The following is a 22283-nucleotide window of genomic DNA, read 5'->3' on the forward strand; positions in this document are numbered from 1 at the left end:
GGAAGGACTATATAATGTATTATAGGACATCTAGCCTACCGAAGCCCTGCTCTCTAAACACCAGTAGGCCCCTTTTGTCATTCATCATAATAATAAAAAAGCATCTCCCCAGATTTTTAAAATGCCCCATTGGGTGAATTATTGCCCTAGAAAGTATCCAGGAACGGGAGGCAGCTAATTGATGGAGTGAAAGCCACACAGTGGGCAAGATTGCCCAGGAAGTTCAGAAAGAGTAATAAAAGCCCAGGGACAAGGTCAAGTGAAATAAAAACATTTAATAAATAGGGAACGGTAAGAAACAGCCCAAAAAGACTGGAAACAGAAAGAGAACAAGTTTCAAGGCCAAAGGAGAAGAGGAACAAAAAAGGGCAAAGAACGTTTTCTCTAGAAGAGACATCAATAGTGTCAAATGAAGTAGATGAATTAGGTGAAATGAGGAACTGATCTAAGTCTACTGAATTCGACAGTTAAGAAGTAATTTCTGAATTGTCCCAAGGCTATCAGTGCTGCCTTTGTGGACTGAGAATGTATTGCAGCAAATTTGAAATTGGACATCAAAACTGGAGACACTACATTGTCAAATCTTTCTGAAAGGGGGAGATAGATGAGAATTACGATTGACATGACTCAGTGGATCAAAGCAACTGAATTTTAATTCACATTCCATCGCATTTCCTTCAAGAAGTACCTTATCATTCCATGCTTGTAAAATGTATAAGCAATGCCTGGCTTCAATCAAACTCTAAAGAAACGTGTTTACTTATTCATTTATTTGCTTTTAAAGCAAAAAATCTTTCTGATTTAAACAAGTGAGACTTTCTTGAATAAATTCTACAGTGGGAAAGTGGACATGCATAGACTTCTCTCTTCCTCTTCTTGAAGTCCCTGGCAGTATCTTTAAGTGTGGTCTGTGTACAGCTACAAACTACAGCTCATGTAAACAGTAGCATGTTTCTTTCTCTTTCCCCAACATTAGCGACTCTGACACTTCTTCTGTTTCTTTCCAGGAGACACAGGTCAATATTGCTGTGTCTGAAATCTCATTGCAGAGCTTCACTAGGGCTCTTCACAATAACTACACCTCTTTTCAGAAACGTCAACAATACCTGGGCTGTAAAGAATCTCTTTGCCAAAATGTGTCTTTAGTCTTAAAGTTGAATTGGTAAAGAATAGCATCCTCAGCATTTTACCTTAAGGGTAGAACACTTGAGCATGTTTATATGCCAAAGAGGGCAAGATAAAGAGGGGGAGGCTGATGGAACACGTGTTAAAATGATTCCATGATGAAATAAGAACATCAAGACTGGAAGAAATTGAACCAAAACTCTTAGAAGGAGACCTTGACCAGGCACGGTGGCTCACGCCTGTAATCCCAGCACTTTGGGAGACCGAGGCGGGTGGATCATGAGGTCAGGAGATCGAGACCATCCTAGCTAACACGGTGAAACCCCGTCTCTACTAAAAATACAAAAAATTAGCCGGGCATGATGGCAGGCGCCTGTAGTCCCAGCTATTCGGGAGGCTGAGGCAGGAGAATGGCGTGAATACGGGAGGCGGAAGTTGCAGTGAGTGAGATGGTCCCACTGCACTTCAGCCTGGGCGACAGAGAGAGACTCCGTCTCAAAGAAAACAAAACAAAACAAACAAACAAAAAAGGAGACCTTCTTTCAGTTTATAGAAGAAAAAAAGAAAGGTATAATCACACCTCTAGGAGTGGGGCTTGGAGGGTGAAATGGTGCTTTTTTTTTTTTTTTTTTTTTTATTATACTTTAAGTTCTAGGGTACATGTGCATAACGTACAGGTTACATATGTATACATGTGCCATGTTGGTGTGCTGCACCCATCAACTCGTCAGCACCCATCAATTCATCATTTATATCAGGTATAACTCCCCAATGCAATCCCTCCCCCCTCAAGAGGACACAAACAAATGGAAGAACATACCATGCTCATGCATAGGCAGAATCAATATTGTGAAAATGGCCATACTGCCCGAGGTAATTTATAGATTCAATGCCATCCCCATCAAGCTACCAATGAGTTTCTTCACCGAATTGGAAAAAACTGCTTTAAAGTTCATATGGAACCAAAAAAGAGCCCGTATTGCCAAGACAATCCTAAGTCAAAAGGACAAAGCCGGAGGTGTCATGCTACCTGATTTCAAACTATACTACAAGGCTACAGTAACCAAAACAGCATGGTACTGGTACCAAAACAGAGATATAGACCAATGGAACAGAACGGAGCCTTCAGAAATAATGCCACACATCTACAACCATCTGATATTTGACAAACCTGAGAAAAACAAGAAATGGGGAAAGGATTCCCTATTTAATAAATGGTGCTGGGAAAATTGGCTAGCCATAAGTAGAAAGCTGAAACTGGATCCTTTCCTTACTCCTTATACGAAATGGTGCTTTTTAGAAGCTCATATAAAAGGGCCATGTCACTTGGGATGCATTAGACTGCAAATAATAGATGTCCTAAGTAAACTTGGGTTAAACAATAAAGATATTATTATCTCATTTAAGAAGAAATGTATCCAGATTTGTTTAATAATAATGTGAAACAGTGAATCGAATTATCTGAAAATGACCGTAAAAACTCACTCTCAGTTGCTAGGAAAGCAGGCCAGCTGTCATGAGGGAATGCAGAGTGATTGCTATCTTCTCTAAGTGGGTGGAACAGTAACCAGCCTAAGCATTCTGTGGAGTGTGACCATAGCCTCCCCTCCCCTAGCATTCCCAGACAATTTCTGTAAATTCATCATTTTCAATAGATGTTCCATGGTCCCTAAACCAGCAGCACCCACATCACCTGGGAACATGTTAGACATGTAAATTCTCAGGGCCACCTCAGAACGCTGAATTAGAAGCCCTGGGGGTGGGGTTCAGTAATCTGTATTTTATCAAGCACTACAAGTTCATGCTAATGGTTAAAAACCACTGCTGTGAACATCTGATACCCAAAATCCAGATGCAGGGACTAGATCATTGAAGGCTTCAAAAGCAATGAAAAGCACTTTACGGAGTCAAGCAGGAGAACAGTTCTGTGTGATACCAATACCATGCTGCCAGTAGCCACGCCCCTGGACCCCTTTCAAGTTAATTCTCAAATTCAATTAGGAAAAGCAAAGGTTGCTGATTTTTAGCAAATGTTGCACAAATTTGATCAATCACAAGGGTATTCACAAGAGTATTGCAGAGACAATGTCCTAAAGGTCATGCTGATTCAGTTTTACCTGATAATTTGCCTCAATAATATAAATCTGAGAAGTATAGCAAGAAAACACGAGACAGGCCTAGACTGGCATCTGCGATCTATTTTTGACCATGTGTACCTTAACTTCTCTGAGATAACTTTACTCATAAAGCTCATATACACTGATCTCTTAAAGTTACTGTAAGAGAAAGAGAATAACATACACTATACATAGTACAGTGTTTGATGTGTCAGAAGAGCTTAGTAAATGATGTGAAAAAAGCTCATTGCTGTGTAGTTTTTGTTGTGAATCTTGTAGTTATTAGTGTCTGGGTGTGATATTGAAAATGTAAAGAGGAGGAATGATAATAGCTGAAGTGAATGTCTTAGAGCTTTCGTAGGAAGTACAGACTGGGAGAGGAAGACACATAAAAAGCTTCCAATGCTGGAGATGCTTAAAATAAATCTTGAAGAATGAGTAAGAGAGAGAAGAGGCTTGAGGAAAGGTGACTCAAAGCTGAGGACACAACGTGGATATTGGCATGAAGGCACAAACAACTCTGCCTTTTAGGGAATATCTAAGGAGTATTGTTTGGATGAAGAGTAGGACCGATGACAAAGAGAGGGATGAGATGAAATTGTAGGCTAAGCCAGGGTCCTGACATGAAGACCCTACTTGGTCTACCTGAGGAATTGGATATATATTTGAAGAAAATGTGAGGACTGGTGAGTTTTTAGCAGGAAAAAGAGATCTGCTTTCACAACCCTATAGAAGCTAAAGGGAGGAGAATGTATGGAAATAAAGAAGAACCTGGAGTCAGAGGACTTGTTTGGAGCTTGTCATCATGAATCAGGAGAGCAAGATGAGGGCCTGGGAAAAGCCATGAGGGGAGAGTGAGTGATTACCCTAAGATATTTTAATTAAAAAAAAAGTTTTCTGATAGATAACACTATCCTGATTTTCAAGACTTCCCACATTAAGAAAAAAAGAATAAATGGAATGGACTCTGAACACGTCTTATGTGACTATCAATGTGCCGGGAACAATGTGACTTGGTTCTTGAGTTTAACACCTTATAGCATCACAGGGAGAACAAGGCACACGTGCCATGCACTGGTAGGAAAAGTCAAATTAAGTATGTGCTAAATGCTAGTAGGTGTGCTTGAGACACAACTAAAGCAAGGTCTTGAAAGAACTATTCTGGCCCCAACCCCAGAGTCCCAGGATTTTTTTTTTAGTTTCAACTTTGTCATTGCCTTGGAGAGCGGTGACCTTCACTGTCCCGTTTGGGTCTTATTTTTCTCCTTTATACAAATGACAAGATTGATTTGAATTGAAAAGATAAGAAAATGACCCAGGCAGTGCTTCTCCAAACAGAGCTTATGCCTGCAACCTGGCATACCAAAAGTTACAGAATAGAAAATAGGTGTCACCTCCTGATAATAAATAATTCAGATACTATCCTTCTGTTAAAATAAATGTAGACATAATGACTTTTGCATACAATGTAAATATTCATATATTTTAAAGATAAAACACAAAGCTTCAAAGACGTGTCTAGCTTGCAAGGTATAATAGACAGCCTTCTAAGATGGCCCTCAATAATTTACACCTCCTGGCATATACATCCTTTTGCATTTCCCATTCCTTGAGTATATGCTAACCCTAGTCTCAGAAAAAGAAATAATTAGTAGAGTGAACAGACAAACTTCAGGATGGGAGAAAATATTTGCAATCTATACATACAACAAGGGTCTTGACATGGTTTGGACCTGTGTCTCGCCCAGATCTCATGTCACAGTGTAATCCCCAAAGTTGGAGGTGGGGCCTGATGGAAGGTGATTTGTTCATGGAGATGGTTTCTCATGAATGGTTTAATACCATCCCCTTTGTACTGTCCTCATGATAGTGAGTGAGTTATCATGAGATCTTGTCATTTTTAAAGTGTGTAACACCTTCCTCTGTCTCTTCCTTCTGATCCAGCCATGTGTGAAAGTTTCTTGAGGTCACCCCAGAGGCCAAGCAGATGCCAGCATCGTGCTTCCTTTACAGCTGCCGAACCATGAGCTCATTAAACCTCTTTGCTTTATAAATTACCCAGTCTCAGGTATTTCTTTATAGAAATGTGAGAATGGACTAATATAGGTCTAATATCCAGAATTTACAAGAAACTCAAACAACTCAACAAAAAACCCCAAGTAATCTCATTAAAAGTGGGCTAAAGACATTAATAGACATTGTTTAAAAGAATACAAATGGCCAACAAGCATACGAAAAGATGTTCAACATCACTAATTATCTGAGAAATGCAAATTAAAATCACAATGAGATACCATTTTACACAAATCAGAATGGCTATTACTAAAAAGACAAAAAATAACAGATTGGTCAAAATTTTGGAGAAAAAGGAGCTCTTATACACTGTTGGTGGGAATGTAAATTAGTACAATCTCTATGGAAAACAGCGTGGCTAGTTCTCAAACAACTAAAAATAGAACTACCATAGAATCTAGCAATTCTACTACTGAGTATCCATCCAAAGGCAGGAAAAAAATCATAAAAAGATACCTGCACTGGTATATTTTTCACAGCACAATTCACAATAACAAAGATACAGAATCAACCTAAGTATCCAACAATGGAAGATTAGATTAAATGAGGTATATACACACAGTTAAATACTATTCATTCATAAAAAAGAATGTCTTTTACAGCAACATGCATGGAACTGAAGGCCATTATCTTAAGTGAAACAACTCTGACACAGAAAGAAAAATACCAAATATTCTTGCTTGTAAGTGGGAGCTAAAGAATGTGTAAACATGGAAACAAAGAGTAGAATGATGGACAATAAAAACCTAGAGGGGTGCTGGGGTGGGAGGGGGGTCATGATGGGAGGTCACTTGGCAAGTTCAATGTGCATTGCTCCAGTGCAAGCCTTGACTTCACCGCAATGAAATACATCAATGTAGCAAATTGCACTTATACCCTATGAATGTATATATATTTTTTTAAAAAGGAAATAGAATACAGCAAAAGTAATAGAAATAAATTTGCAAGTTTGGGTTAGAAAAAATTAGAAACTCTCTCTCTCTCTTTCCTCTCACTTAATCCCACCAATGAAGCCAGTTTTCATGTTGTCAACTGCCCTACTGAGATGACCACCTGGTCAGAAACAGCCAGCAAAGAACTAAAGCCCTCAGTCAGACCACCCACAAGGACCGAACCCTGCCAATGACTAGATGAATGAACTTGCAAGCATATTCTTCCGTATTTGAGTCTTGAAATGATTGCAACCCTGGCTGACCCTTTGATTGTAAGAGATCCAGTGACCCCAGATAAGGTGTACCTGGATTTCAGCCCCATGGAAACAATGAGATAATATAGGTTTGTTATTGTGGTAATCTGTTATGCAATGCGACATACCCAAGGGATCACTTTGGGCTGTGGTCAGAAACACCCACTAAAATAGTCTCTCCCTTGTCTCTGCCATTAGCAGCAGTTGGTGGAAATGTCTATGAAACATCCTTAAGAAGAGCAATATTTAATTAGGTGAGGGTAAGTGAAGGGGTGTTCCATTGAAAGTGTGACTCCTCAGATTCCAGATCGGTAGAAAAAAACTTCTCTGGGTGGGAAGGAGTTTATTTCTGCTGCTCCTTCTCAATAATTTTTTTGAAATAAATGAAAGTAAGGGAGATTTGTAAAAACTGCCTTTGGAGATAGTAAATGAAATTATTATTGGCATCCATAACTCAAAGACAATGTGGATGAAGATGTGTAATGTGAATGTAAACTGTGAAATTTTTATATGTGTTTTATTTCACTGTAAAGTGGAAGTGTGGGTTGGCAGACAGATGTATATGGGTGGCAGATATTTCTTACAATTAGCAGAAATTATTTACTAGTTTGTGCTTATCATAGGAAAAATGGAGGTTCTAGAGCAGGACAACCTGAGTTAAAATTCCAGCTCATCTGCTCACTAGTAGGGCAAGTAAATTGCCTCTGTTTCTTCCTCTGTAGAATGAGTAGAATAATCATAATAATAACAATAATAATAATAATAATAACACCTCTTTATTGGTTTGTTGTAAGGATCAAATGAGTTAATTTTTGACATGTTGCATAAATTATCTATTACTACATCTATGTAACAAACAACCCTCAAACTTAGTGGCTTAAAACAACAATGTCTTTTTGCTTATGAGTCTACAAGTAATCTGGATGGCTCTGCTGATCTGAACTAGTATTGGTAGATCTCAGCGGGACTGGCTCAGGAGTCTGAGGTCAGCTGGTGGATTGGCTGGGGGCTGGTTTATTTAGGGTGGTCTCATTTACATTTTCTGGCAGTTGGATAACTGTTGGCTGGGGTGATGGAATTTGGATGGGCCACATGTCTCACATCTTTCAGTAGCCTACCTTGAATGTGTCCATAAGGTAGCACCAGTGTTCCAAAAGAAAAAAACGAAGCATGCAAGACTCTTGACACCTAGGCTTCTAACTGGCACAACACCACTTCTGCCTTGTTTTATTGGTCAAAGAAAACCACAAGGCCAGCCTAGACTCTACCACTTGATAGAACTACAAGTTCATACGACAAAGGGAAGGGAATAATTGTCACTATCTTTGCCAACAATCCTCCATAGTTGTTGGAACTGAAATGTTAGCTATTGTTACTATGATTAGATGAGGTTGTGGCATAATAATAAATAAAATCCTAGAATATCAGAGTTTTAAGAGCCCTCAGAGAACAATTAGTTTATATACTCAATGCTTTTATTGTATAAATAGGAAATGTAAGGAAAGCCAAGCCATTTGTTTTAGGTTTCTTGTTTAATGATAAGCTTGGACTAAAACCCAAATCTTCTGACACCTGGGCAATATTCTTCTCAAAGACTCTGAACCCTAATATATATGACTATCTATGAATGTACATGACTACATTATTATTATTTATATATATACATATAATTATAGTCATATTTTTACTTAGTCTACAAAGTATTTTCTAGATATTTGCTTCTTTCCTTGTTAGTTTAAGGCATCTAAATGCAAAAATTTTCTTTTGTTTTGTGTGTGTGTGTGCTGATTGTATTCAGTGACGCCTAAAGGATGCTATCAGGGATCTTTGGACAAGGATCACAGAATGTTGAATTGAAAACATTTCCCAAAGCCCCAAGACATATTTCAACACTCACCTCCAGAAACCATTGTTGCATGGCTGCCCAAGATAAGACCGGCCCTATTTTATAATTCAGCTTTACTTCAGGGCAGAGGGAGTGAGGCAGAGCATCATAAACCCAGCCAATGGAATGTGTTATAAAAGCCCTTGTTCTTTCACCCTAAGGACAAGCTGTGGAGAAATGATATGGAAAATGTGGATGTAGAGTCCCTGCTTCGAGAGAGCAGTGAATTCTTAGAAAAGTCAGTGCAATCCTCCCAGTGACTATAATTGCCGTGGAAGCCCAGAGGGCTACGCATGGAGACACAATTGTGTTTGCTGCTGCTGTTGTTGTTGTGTTGTCATTTTTGGTTGTTGCTCTAATGGTCCTCGGCACATGGCATGGTGTCATTCATGCATTTGGGGAATATCTCAATAATGGGGAGCCAAGTGTTTTTTCCTTGTGTGTTGCTTTTGTCAGGGTGATCTAGATCGTGCTACAGTAACAATCAATTCCCAAACCCCAATACGTTAAAACAAGCAATGTGTGTTTCTTACTCTCATGAAATGCTCATTATGGATAAACTGGAAGCTGTACTGTTTCTCTCTTCAGTGATCAGGTTGGCAGAACAGCCTACTCAAAATAACTGCAGATTGTTGTGGCAGAGGAGAAGACAAGATAGCGATTGAGAGCTGGTTCTAAGGTGTTTTCCCGAAAGAGGTTGGTAAAGCAACTCCTACAGCCATGCCTAACTGCAAGGGAAGAGAGAAGTACAATTTTACAAGATGCCCAGAAATAAAACCCAGAAACTGTAATACTTTGAGGAATTTGAATGTCTACTAGGCACATACCATCAAGTTAAGGTTACATTAGAGGCTAATGAGTGGCAGGTATATGAATATGTGCATCAACATTAAACCCTCAGATTTTATGACAAAGCTTACAATGTCCCATTCTCTTTAGGCAAATGAGATTCTCCCACATTTCACTCCTACTTATTAGAAAGAATACAGACAAAGCAGTAAGACTTCTGTTCATGGGTAATCTCTTCTTTACTCCCATCCCATGGTAACCACCTCATCTGCTATTTTTATGGGATTTTGTTTCACAAAATTCCTTCTCTCTTCTGTATCTCCAGACACATCATGTATCTGGTGTCCCCACTCCCAGTGATCACCCTTTCTCTTCCCATCTTTTCACAATCAAGAATCTTAAGCATACTCAGAGGCAACTCTGTTCACTCTCTAGTCTCACATTCATCACATTTTCAGGTTCTACTCATACTCTAAGGTGAGGGAATAAGAAAAGGGTGAGAGTCAATGAGGTCATCTTAGAATTCTGCCTGCCACACCAAAGGCCAAAAAGAACAAGAAATGTCAAGTATAGGTGGGAGCACTATTTCACTTGCTTAAAATCTCTAACCCAATAGGATAACACCTGTTGAACAGAAGAAAAAAAGTGAATGAATAAGAACATGACTGAGGCCTCCGAATCATTCTCTATAAGGCTACCTTTATCCCTAACAGGTAGTACCTGTAGTACTTGTTAGTAGTACCCTGGGGGAGTGTACTACCTGCTAGGGGTAGACTACCCAGACAGCATGGATATCTTGGTCATGTGAAAATCCTGGCACCCCAACAGGAATGCTTCTCCCTGTCTTACCCTCAATGTGGCATAATGCCCTGGCGTAAAACCTCTGCCACTGGATGGCCAGAGTTCACATTCTACCTGTCCTTTTACTATTTTGTCATGCTATCCAAAGTCACTGAACCTCAAGTAGACTTAGTCTTTTTTTTGTAAATATAACAATAATAACTGCCTCATAGTGTTTTCACAAAGATTAATTAAAATGTTGTAAGCACACATCTAGGCACACGCTGAGTGCTCAACAAATGTTAGTTACCATTGTTATTATTGCTGTTGTCACTTTCACCTATTCCTTTAAAGCATCAGCACCTTGTTGCTCACCTCTTTTCTTTTTCCTCCTGTTAGTCTTCTTCTTTCACAGAAACAATCAGAAGCCTATTACATTTGCTAAAGTGCTGATACCAACAAAACAAAATCACCTCTTAGCCAGCTCACTCTCCCAAAAAGGAGTAGGATTAATTTGTGTTCCCTCCCCACCACCCACTTCCTGGAACTAGACCACAAGGCAGAAAGTAGAACATGGGGGCTGAGAAGGCCTTTTATTTTCTTTGTTTGAATACAGTGATGTGGATAGAAAGGGCCTAAAGAGAGGCTAAAGGTCTCAAAAAGACAATCACAGATGGTTTATTAGAAATGGCTTTTCCATTAACCATCTGTGTGACCTTGAGCATGTTGTACTTCACCACTGCAGTCCTGTGTCCACTCCTTTGCAGAAAGAGGAGCTTACCCTGTGAGATCTGGCATCTCATACTGACATTCTGACATCCGTGATACGAGGGCAGCACTGCAAACAGCCCAGAGCCTCCTGTGCAGGAATGGAACACACATTGTCCTGATGGCTGAGGAAGGCTCGGCTCATTGATTTGACCAGCCTTGTATTGCCAACAAAGAAAATGGTACCTCCCTCCGTGAGATAAAGCTGAAAGTCATGGAGCAGAAAGGCAGCAGAAATGGAAACTCATTGATACCAATACTCTCCAGGTCTATAATATTACATTGGATTCTACAGAGCCCTTCCACGTACATCATCAATCTGGATTTCACAAACAATGGCATGGGGTAGGTAGAGTGGTTATTACTATCTACATTTGTGAGAGACCTACGTTCAGGCCTCCGCCCAAGATGAGAGCAAAGGTTAAGACCCAGATGTAGCATGGTAAACAAGTTAAAGAGATTTTAGGTCTATAGCCTTAGATTTTTGTCTGTTGTCTCTCTGCTAGTTGACCTTGGAACAAGACCTTTTACAAATTCTCTACTCTGAGATTTGCACTTTCCTGGCCTATAGAGGAGGAATAATAATAATAATAACTAAAATATCAAAGGGTGGTTGCAAAGTCTACATCAGATCATGTATATGATTCCACTACACTGACTATAAAATGGTGAGCTTAGTTAGTTTTTTTGAATTGCCATGGCACCTGGCACTGCATTGTACTCACTCTTCCAGAAATGATCACCCATAGACAGGCAAAATGGCAAAATAATCTACATCATGTGTCTGGCAGATTTATATTCCTGAAGCTACTCCTTCATCTATCTCATTCTATGTGTCAAGTCACAGGCTTAGCAAACCCCTTACACTTCTCTCCCCAAATCTATATCCCTGTCTTAAAAACTATCATAAGCTTCAACCTCACCAATGACTTGTATGGTGATTAGACCCTCTTAATTCAGCCACTGCCCCCTCCACTGAACTCAGAGAAGGATGGTGGCCTGTCAATCTGTCCAATTGGGTAATATCTACCTTGGTAGAGAGACACTACCTACCTGATTATTAGCAGGCCACAAGAAACAGAAGGAACACACACTTGGGAGGAGTAAAAATAAGTAATTCCAACTCTAAGCTGTTGGAACTTTAAATTATTTTGAGCCTTAAAAGAATAAGATCACAGGGCCTGAGTCAGGTGATAGGCAACTGCAACATAGGCAGCTGTAAACTTTGTTTTTCTTACTATGGATTAGCCTCCTCCCTCACCTATAGTGTTTTGTAAAATGTAAATGACTAAAGGGCACCAGGGAAGGGAAGACCCCCGACCCTCTTATTGTTGATTTTTGTTATAGAGTTACTTCCCTCTTACCTCTCTCACACGAAGACCACGGCTGTCAAATTATCTAATCTAGCAGTCCCAACCTTTTTGACACTAGTGACGAGTTTCACAAACGATAATTTTTTCATGGGCAGGGGTAGAGTGGGAGGAATGGTTTCGAGATGAGACTGTTCCACAAGAAGTATGCAACATAGGTCCCTCACATGCACAGTTCACAGTAGGGCTCGTACTCCTATGAGAATCTAATGCCACCGCTGATCTGACAGGAGGCAGAGCTCAGGGGTTAATGCTTGCCCAACCACTCTCACCTTCTGCTGAGTGGCCCAGGACCACTGGTCTGTAGCCCAGGTCTTGGGGACCTCTGGTCTACTGGAAGGTTAAATATACTCTTTTAAATTGGAAAGGAAATGAAAACAGGTTGTACAGAAAAGAAAATCTGTAACTAATTAAATTGTTGTAACTCATAAACCAGCTTTGTATAGAAAATGTTGTAATCCTGTTAAATTTTTGTGTTTGTTTTCTTCCTTCATAGGCAAAATCTTAACTTTTAACTTCAAAGAACTGACCTCACTTCTCTGATGTCTGTGTTTTCCAGGTGGCCGTTCGCAGCTTTTTATGTGAACACCCTCTTTAAACTGGATTCTGATCTTTCTGATTATTTCTCTCCCAGCTCTGCCACTGGCCTGCTGGGCAACTTTGGTGAAGTCACTGAATCCATCAGAAGCACAGTTTCCTTTTCTACAAAGTAGACAATACAATTCCTGTCCTCCAGTCCCACAGATTTCTGAGCATCAATAATGGAGGTGTTGTAGAATCGCTTTGTGAATTCATGTGCTGCAGAGACAGTCCTTGTTCATGATTTGTTATTTAAATATTGTAATTTTGTTTGATTGTTTACTGAAGTCATGTCTGAAAACTCCCATCTGTCACTAATCTCTGACTCAATGAACTTCCATGATAATGTTTTAAGAGAGAAAAAGAAAGAAAAATCATATTCTGGACACCTACTAAAAGCTAGGTAATATATTAAATTTACTTGTATTGCTTATCTCATTTTAGTCCCACAACAACCCTCTGAGGAAAATAGGATTCTCTCTTCCCAGAAGGTAAGCGACTCTCTTGGGTTTCTGGCCTGAGTGACCACAGGCTTAGTGATGCCAATGACAGACAAAGGAGGACTCATGGGCTCTGAGCAGATCCTGGGGGGTTACTTGCTGATATACCCAGACGGAGCTGTCCTGCAGGCAGGCAGAACTCAGGTCTGTACCTGGAAGGGGTCTTGGCTGAGCTTGGACACTTGTGGGTCATTCATGATGAGGAAAATGAGACTGAGTGTGTGAATGTGGTCAGTCAGGGAAAATGTATAGACTGAAATATGGAGACTACAATGGAATACTTGGGACTAATATTTAAAAAATGTACTGAAGAAGAGAATGAGATGGAGAAGATTCAGGAACTGCTAGAGAAGCAAGGGGAGTGTGACAGTGAAGAAAGATCTCACTTAACGTTAGGCTTTTGCAAATGGCAACTCCAAACAAAATGATGTGTGACAAAACCAATTTTACCAGAGGCTAATCGATATTAACAAGACTTAAGTTTGTACTCCATATTCTGGTCAGAAAAACATCATTATACTTCTAAATGGAAACTCCAAACACTTCTAATATTAAACGTTGACATAAATATGAGATATGCATGTGTTGAAGAAAGATTAATAAAAACAAGTTAGATAATCATTTACTCATTTATTCTAGTACAGGGTTTTGGGTGGCTGGAGCCTGTCCTAGCAGCTCAGGAGCCAAGTGAGACCCAACCCTGGCCAGGATGCCGTCCCATCACAGCGCACACTCACACCCACATCCACACTCCTTCGGACTGGGACCACTGAGACACACTAACAAACCTTTTGACGTGTGGGAGGAAACTGGAGTACTCAGAGAAAACACATGCAGACACAGACGTGGAGAGAACTTGCAAACTCCATACAGACAGTGGCCCCAGCTGGGCATCAAATTTTTTTTCATAAATGTTATAATGAAACATTGTTGAATTAAACAACATTATTTGAGAAATTGCTACATGCCACTGCTGAATTCAGCAAGAGGAATTTCAAATAGGAGGAAGAGTTTGACGATGCTTACAATTGTTTGATTTTTATAATATAAGCATTAAAAAATGTCCAGTGAATTTGGCAGTAACTTCTTCATTAACCACAGGGAGGCCATCTTCAGTGGAGTTATGGCAGAGGAAGGCTGCATCACTGCGGTTTAAGGAATGAGTGGGAAGGGAGGAGCATGCAGAGAGAATTAGTTGACAACCCCATGAGAAACTACAGACTGGTGAGTGATAACCGGGAGAGGATGAAGCCTCCAGGGAGAGGGTTGTGCATGCAAAATGGCTGATAAACTTACAGAAAGTCAGTAGTTGTTTGCAGAGGAATGGTGAATCTGAAGTCCTGATATCTTGTGCACTACTCAGAGATAGCTGAAGAAATATGGTAGCAGCCCAAAGCTGAAAAGAGACATTGGTAAGCTACAGCACGTCCAACAAAAGTGATGAACATAAGAAAGTAGTTCAACATTTCTGATGATGCACATACACACAATACACACAAAACACATATACAACATATGCATCACACACACATTGAGCACACAGCACACACAACACAACACACAAACACATATACAACACATGCATATTACACACATACACACAACCTGCATAAACCATGTATACAATGCATCATATGCACATCAGACACACATTACATCCACAGCACATCCAGTACAGGTAACACACATGTACAATATACATCCACCCACTAGAAAACACACATAGCATATATGTGACACACATGTGCATATATGCAACACATGCTTGTATGCACAAAACATCCACATAACACATACACATACACGTACACACACACACACACACACACACACAGTAGAATTGCCTAGCAAGCCAAGGATGTACATACCATAGTCCCAGCAAGAAGCATGGGAGGAAGGGAAGAGACTGATGTGTACTAGTCTTTGAAGGGCTACAAGCTCACGTGTTTAATCAAGCAGAGAGAAGAGAAGGCAACCAAGAAAAAAAGCATGAGCACAAGATGTGCTCACCTTCAATCTTTGCCAGTTGAAGCCACAGTACCATTGTGGGAGCAGAAACTGTAACCCTCTGAGCATACCCTTGGGTGTCCAGCACCGAACTGGAGTGAACTACTGTTCCTTTACAAAGAAGAAAAGACACTCAAACTGTCCCCCCTCCTTTTTTTTATTTGCAATAAATGAGTGGTCTCTTGGAAACTCTCGCATGTCTACTTCAAATGTGCTGTTTGAAATGCTGAATATAAATCATTGTACTATGAAGACACATACACACATATGTTTATTGCAGCACTATTTACAATAGCAAAGACAGGGAACCAGCACAAATGCCCATTAACGATAGACTGGATAAGGAAACTGTGGTACATATACACCATAGAATACTATGCAGCCATAAAAAGGAATGAGATCATGTCCTTTGTGGGGACATGGATGAAGCTGGAAGCCATCAGCCTCAGCAAACTAACACAGGAACAGAAAACCAAACACCACATGATCTCACTCTTAAATGGGAGCTGAACAATGAAAATACATGGACACAGGGAGGGGAACAACACACACTGGGGACCATTGGGGGTTGGGGGTGAGGGGCGGGAACCTAGAGGATGGATTAATAGGTGCAGCAAACCACCATGGCACATGTATATAACAAAGCTCCACGTTCTGCACGTGTAACCTGGGACTTCAAGTTAAAAAAAAGAAAACAGAAATGCTGAAGTCATCGGGAGACCATTACATATAGTCTCTACAGACTCAATTCCTGTTGATAGAAAAAAGAGACTTAAACAAAGGGCACTGGGCCAAACCTGAGGTAGAAAGAAAAGACATTTTCTGCCATTGATGGGCATCATCATTTCATACTAAGGCCACCCCTCCATGATGAGTCTTGGAAAGTGTTTTGTTTTATCTGACTGAGTTCTTTTTCATTTTCTACATAGGAAGAATCCCAGACAAACGTGAAAATTCATTCTCTTCCTTGTTGCCTCCAGTGAAAAGAGATGGGGATGAGGGAGAAATTTACCATTTACTCTTTTTTTTTTTTTTTTGAAAGGTTTTTCCTATTTTCTTATTCCCCCCTGAGTAAAAAACTCTGGAAATGGTCTCCAGGCTCTCAACAACAATATTCTGTTTTCATTTCTTACCGCATTTTCTTTCTTTCCCAGGTCTCTTCTGACAGTGTCAAGTTGCACACTGGGTTGTCATAGAATGTTCTGAAGTTGTGTAAAAGGAACTGGCACAAAGGAAAAGAAAATTTTTTCTCCTACTCTGCTTAAAGTAGTCATTGTCTCCAGCAGCGATATCCATTTCCTGTTACTTTCCTGGTCTGGCTTCTTTTTTTTTTCCTGCAGATATTCTGATTTGAGCTCAGTGCATACATTCACTCCAGAAGTTCCCAGGATGCCAAGAAAGATCCTTGCCAACAGACCTTATCATGTTCCTCTTGAAATGCTTTTGTCATTCTTTGGATGACTGTGGAACATCTTGTCTCATACGTGCCTAATTTTTTTTATTGGGTTTCTGCACAGTCACAACCCAATAATGCACAATGGTAAGATATCCCAACTGACACAAAACTAAAGAGTCAAAATACCCTCCGTTGTCAATCGCTGCCTAGCTCAGAGGCTGTTTCAAGATTTGCCTTGAGTTCAAAGAATTGGCCCAAGGTGCATTTATCTTTGAAAATACATGTTCTGTACAGTGCTTTTTCCTTTCGCCTGGGAAAGTCCTGGTTTGTGTCTATCATCCAGGAGTAATCATTTATAGCACCCATTTCATTCTCACAAGTGTCTCAGTTTGCACAGCAAGTTCCATAGCCAGCAAGGATACAGTATACATTGGAGACACAAAGATAGAAAAGACAGTATCCTTGCCTTAGAGAAGCTCAGTCTTTTTAGAAAGACAGGCAAGTAGATAATTATAATATAAGAGCTAAGATAAATACATGAATAGAGTTATATGACTTCGTCCCACTGTCCCCGTGTCCCTTCTGTCCAGCACACTGTCCAGAACACAGAGGTGTTTGGTAATTTTATTGTTGCTGCTTTTGTTTTAACCAATCACAGTGTTCTTTCTATAGACAGAACGTTCCCAATAACCGGTCATTCTCCCTTCTTTCTGCCCCATCTTTTCTTGCTCCATTCTTTTCTTCCATAACTCTTGAGTGTCCTGGACATATAACCTCAAAAAAAAAAAAAAAAAAAAAATCAAGAGCACGGATGAAAATCACAAGGGTAACAAACTTACATACTAGCTCAGAGTCCCTCCTCAATCTTTGCAGAAAAATCACAGGAGGTGCTGTTGCTGCCCCTCCCCACATGTTCTGTAGCCCTGAGTGCCAAGTTACATCTGCCCCTGATGGCCCCGATTTGTAGTTTTTTCCAGCTGTTTCTGCTTCTGCTGCGTTGGCTACCGGCAATATAGGCAGGTCTCACTAATAGTACTTAAGATCAATTCTCATGTTTTATCCAAATACAGTCAAGTTAATGCTGGGATTGACCTAACAGCTCCTGCTATGCCCAGGGAGGGCATGATCACTGCCAAAATCATGGGCTATGGCCTCACTCTTCTGTGGCCATGCATAAGGGCCTTTCTTGAGATGAGGGCAGATGCTTCTCCACCCCAGTTACAATTCTTCTTATTTTCTGAAAAGGATGACTTCACTTATCATTTACTCATAAGATTCTCTTTGCAAGCAACTCTTGTGTACAACTCCCACAAATGAATCATTCAAGCTGGGAGGTTCCATCTGAGTAAAAATGCAGCCCCCATCTACAACTGTTAAATGTTCCTGGATAATTTTTATCAACTTTTAAATTAAAATGTCATTACAAATTTAAGACAGAAGGAAAGGGTAGGAGAGAGGCCAGGATGGGAGAAGTGTTTTAGAATGTATTGAGTTGTGTAAGCTGTTTCTTTACTTCTTTACGCTAAAGTGTTCTGAATTTCTGACATTTTGATATTTTTAGTAGCTTCAAATCCTGAAGTTTGTGAGTAGAAAATTGTGAGGCACTGACTTGCCAAGTGGCAAAGAAATAAAAACAAAAATGAAAACCAGGAAAGTTAAGTGAACAACTGCAATTCTGTGAGATAAAGGCTAAAGCTGAGATGAGAGCAGAGACTTCTGACGGCACAGAGGCAGGTGACTAACTGGGGGATGGAGGGACGCAAGAACATAGGATGTTATTGTCCCTCAGTTTCTTCTTGGGTTATTCCCTAAGACACCTTGTCTCCTAAGATTATTAAGTTCTTCCATGAAAAGGACAGTATTTTATTTCTCTGCCTCATTTATCCATATTACTTTATAGTGCTGGCACAGTGGAGAAGCTTCAAACACAGGTGGTTGCTTGCTTGCTTGTTTGATTGATTGAAAAAACAAAAAGAGAGAGGAAATGAGATACTCTGGAAAAGTCCTAGAGCAGTTGACTATTACTCTCAAATCTTCCAGTAATTCTCCATGTGACCTTGAACAACCACTTACCTCTTAGTTTTTTCAACTGTAAAATAAGTATGACCAGATAATCAGCAAGTTCCAAACTAGTTTTTAAACTTCAGGAGCCTATAATTGTGACTGTTAGATGAAGTTAAAGGAGAAACTGTAGGGCTTGATAACGCATACACAAAAGCCATTTTAAAGGCTGAACTTGGACCTTGATTTCTCTATTATAAATCAAAGATATTAGAATAGATTATCTTTTTTATTGCCTCCTTCCAAAACACAAGAAATATCTGAATCAAAATGCTAATCTTCATCTTCAAAAACCAAATTCCAATGACATAGTATCAGTCCTCAATAAGGAAAAGGAATAGACTTTATTCACATATAATTCACTGGCTCATGGATAAGAAGCCTATATTTTCAGTGGGTTCATTTTTATCTAAGTCATAAAATCTCAATTCTGTCCCAAACATGGTATTTTCCTTTTCAATACAAGAGGCAATTCATTTTACTGTTACTTGAAACTAAAGGAATCCAATAAGCTGGATTGGAGCCAAAGAAGACCATAATGACAAAATGATTGATCCTTTCATAATGCTATTCTAAGATTGGAGAAATGCAATATAGACAATATTAATTTATACCACCAATCAGTATTCATCTCTGTAACAGAATGTAATACTCCTTTGCATTTATTAAGTACCTGCCACCACTAGAAATACAAAGTAAAAGGTATTCACTGTTAATTTTCAGGCATGGTCAAATATTATTTGTTATGTCCCCACTGACATGAAGAATCTACATGGGAACTTGAGGCAGAAATGTCAGCTCTTTTGCATAGTGAGAACAATAAAAGTAGTGTGTCTGGAATTCATTGGTGGAAGCAGAAATTAAGTAAGCAGATAGTATTTGAAAATAAGGACCAAAAAAAAAAAGGATATTTTAAGCAATGTGAGCTGCCCAACAGTGGAGGCTGGCAAAAGGTGTTAATCCCAGAGATGAGGCTCTAGACGAGTTGCATTACATGCCACCTTGGTAAATCTTTGCAGCACCCATCTGAGACAAATTTTAATTTCCATCACACAGATGAAAAGGCAGAGTCTCGAGGGAGTTAAGCCCTTCTCCTTGAGCTGTTGAGCTGTTACATGATTAAGCCAAAACTTGAAATGAATTTTGACTGATCCTAAAAGTCCATGTATTTTCATTATGTTACAGTGTATTCATGAAGTAGTTTCATTTCATCCCCTAATATTCTCAAAGAAAGGCCAGCTGATAAAAACATTAGGAATAGTTAATATTTTTTGAGTTCTTTAAGTCTACCATCCTTGGTTGAGAATAGTCCTGAACTATTTGAGGTCTTCAGGAACACCTCCCTGTCAAGTATTCTGTACTAACTTAATGGGGCAGGTGTCATAATTGGGAAATGTCACAAGGTTGTATGAATCCTGAGGATGGCAAAGCTTAACATGGAAGGCTTTCTGAAGGAATAGAAAGGTAGAGGAAGGTCTAGTGCTCCTATCATGAGCTGACTACTCTTCCAAGCCTTCCTCAGACTCACTAAGATCTTGTGATTTTCAAGTTTCTCCCAGCCGCCTACCAAGACAATGCTGTGGAAACATCTCTGAGCTTACTACAGTGGTCATGCCATTCTTGAATCCTTGTACTTATGGAGGGCTTATCACCACCCCAAAACCATGCTCACTAAAGTTTGATCTACGATGTGCTGAATCGTTCCATTTTTGTACAGCTCTAACTCCTAGAAAATGTTCTATGTATTCGGTTGAGTATTTTTTATAATTTCAAACCACTTATCTTTTTTGTCATTTGAAGTCAAACAGAAAAAAATTAACATGAGCCTTTAAAGTACTTCAGAAAAAACATATACTTTCCCAAGAGTATGATGGTGGAGATGGTGAAGGTGTCACCCAGACACAAGTTCACTCTTAGTTTGCTTCTTGCCTGTGCTATGAATACTTGATCATAGGTAGGTTATTTTGCCTGACAAACCCCTCTACACCAAGCCATAGATTTCTTCTCTGAAAAATGAGTGGGTTGGATGTAATGAATTTCTGAAGCTTCACCCATGATGTATTCTAGGTGAGTCTCTTTGACCCTTCAGAATAAACAGAGCTAGTTTATTCACGCCCTGCTCTTGCTGTTTCCCAGGATTTTCACTGGGAAGAGGAATTTAGTCCTTGTGCACACTTTACCACATAACCTAAGGATCCTCCCATAAGGCACTTTTCATCTTGTTCTTACCACCTAATCTCAAGGATCCAGAGCAAGAAAAACTGTCTCATCCCCTTCTCCCACAAAAATACAGCATTGCATTTCAAATGTGCTTAACTTTAAACACACACCATTGCCATCACCATTAGCAGCCTGGGCCTGAAACTTTTATTAATATTTCCAAATATTCTCCTATCAGAGTCTATTTTATGTCTTAACAACTTGTTGAGATATCATTGATATATGTGAATAAAAATCATACAGCTAATATAATACTCAATGGTGAAAATATGAAAGCTTTTCCTCCAAGAACAGGAACAAGTTGAAGATACCCACTTTCATCTGTTCTGTTCAACATGTGCTGGAAATCCTAACCAGAGCAGTAGGGCAAGAAAAAGAAATAAACATCACCAGAATTGGAAAGGAAGTAGTAAAATTTTCTGTTTGCAGATAACATGATCTTACGTATAAAAAATTTCTAAAGACGTCAAAAAAGAACAATTAGAACTAACAAATCAATTCAGTAAATTTCAGGACACAAAATCAATACGTAGAAATCAGTGGTATTTCTATACATTAAGAATGAACTACCTAAAAATGAATTTTTAAGTAAATCTCATTTATAAAAGCTTCAAAATGCATAAAATACTCAGGAATAAACTTAACCAAGAAGATAAAAGACTTGTACACTAAAAACTACAAAACACTGGTGAAGAAATTAAAGAAGACACAAGCAAATGGAAAGACATCTTGTGTTCAATGATTAGAAGACCTAGTATTCTTAAAATGTTTATACAACCCCAACTAATTTACAGATTCAATGCTATTCCTTTCAAAGTACTTTAAAAAATGAACCCTTGAAGTAATCTTTATATTTTGAAATAGTTTTTTTTTAATCACAAAATGCATTATAGGTAATAATTCTTAATTTCTTGATTACTGCTTGTACTAATCAATGATCCATGTCACCCAACTTTGAAAATTCTGATCTTTGGGAAGGTAACCCACACAAGGAAATTGTTAGAATTCCAACAACAAGTGGAGGCAATTATTATATGCATTGACCATTTCGACATTGACGTTGACCAACATCTAATTTCTGTTTGATATTTTGATACATTTAATGGTTTATAAACCCTCACTCAACTCTCTACTAATGCTCAGGGGCTGAAGACAACAGATGGGGATCTTCTGTTCAAAGTCTTCCACGCCCTACTGTGCACTCTAAACTTACAACAGCTTTGTGTTGTAAAGACTTCAGCTTAAACTACTAAGGGAAATCGCAGGTGGGTATAGGAGAGGGTAGGCAGTGGTACTGTCTGAGGTGGTCACTTACCTTTGATAGAGACACACAAGGTCAGAGCACCCCATGTAGTTTGTGCTCTGTCAAGTGGATGACTCTTTGATGTCAAGTCAGGCAACGATAGGATTTGTCCTGATCACAAATG

The 22283-nt window shown here is 39.4% G+C and overlaps 1 long non-coding RNA gene across 1 annotated transcript in view; it reads right to left on the reverse strand.

The window, feature by feature from the left end:
- Positions 1 to 16496, reverse strand: part of LOC111539012 — a 29211-nt gene extending 12715 nt beyond the window's left edge. Inside the window, exon 1 of the long non-coding RNA XR_002730539.2 lies at positions 16313 to 16496. This is a non-coding gene — a long non-coding RNA (uncharacterized LOC111539012). The remainder of the gene's footprint in view (positions 1 to 16312) is intronic.
- Positions 16497 to 22283: the final 5787 nt, after the last annotated feature.

The sequence above is a fragment of the Piliocolobus tephrosceles genome, chromosome 3, assembly GCF_002776525.5.
Source record: "Piliocolobus tephrosceles isolate RC106 chromosome 3, ASM277652v3, whole genome shotgun sequence".
In the NCBI taxonomy this organism is placed as follows: Eukaryota; Metazoa; Chordata; class Mammalia; order Primates; family Cercopithecidae; genus Piliocolobus; species Piliocolobus tephrosceles.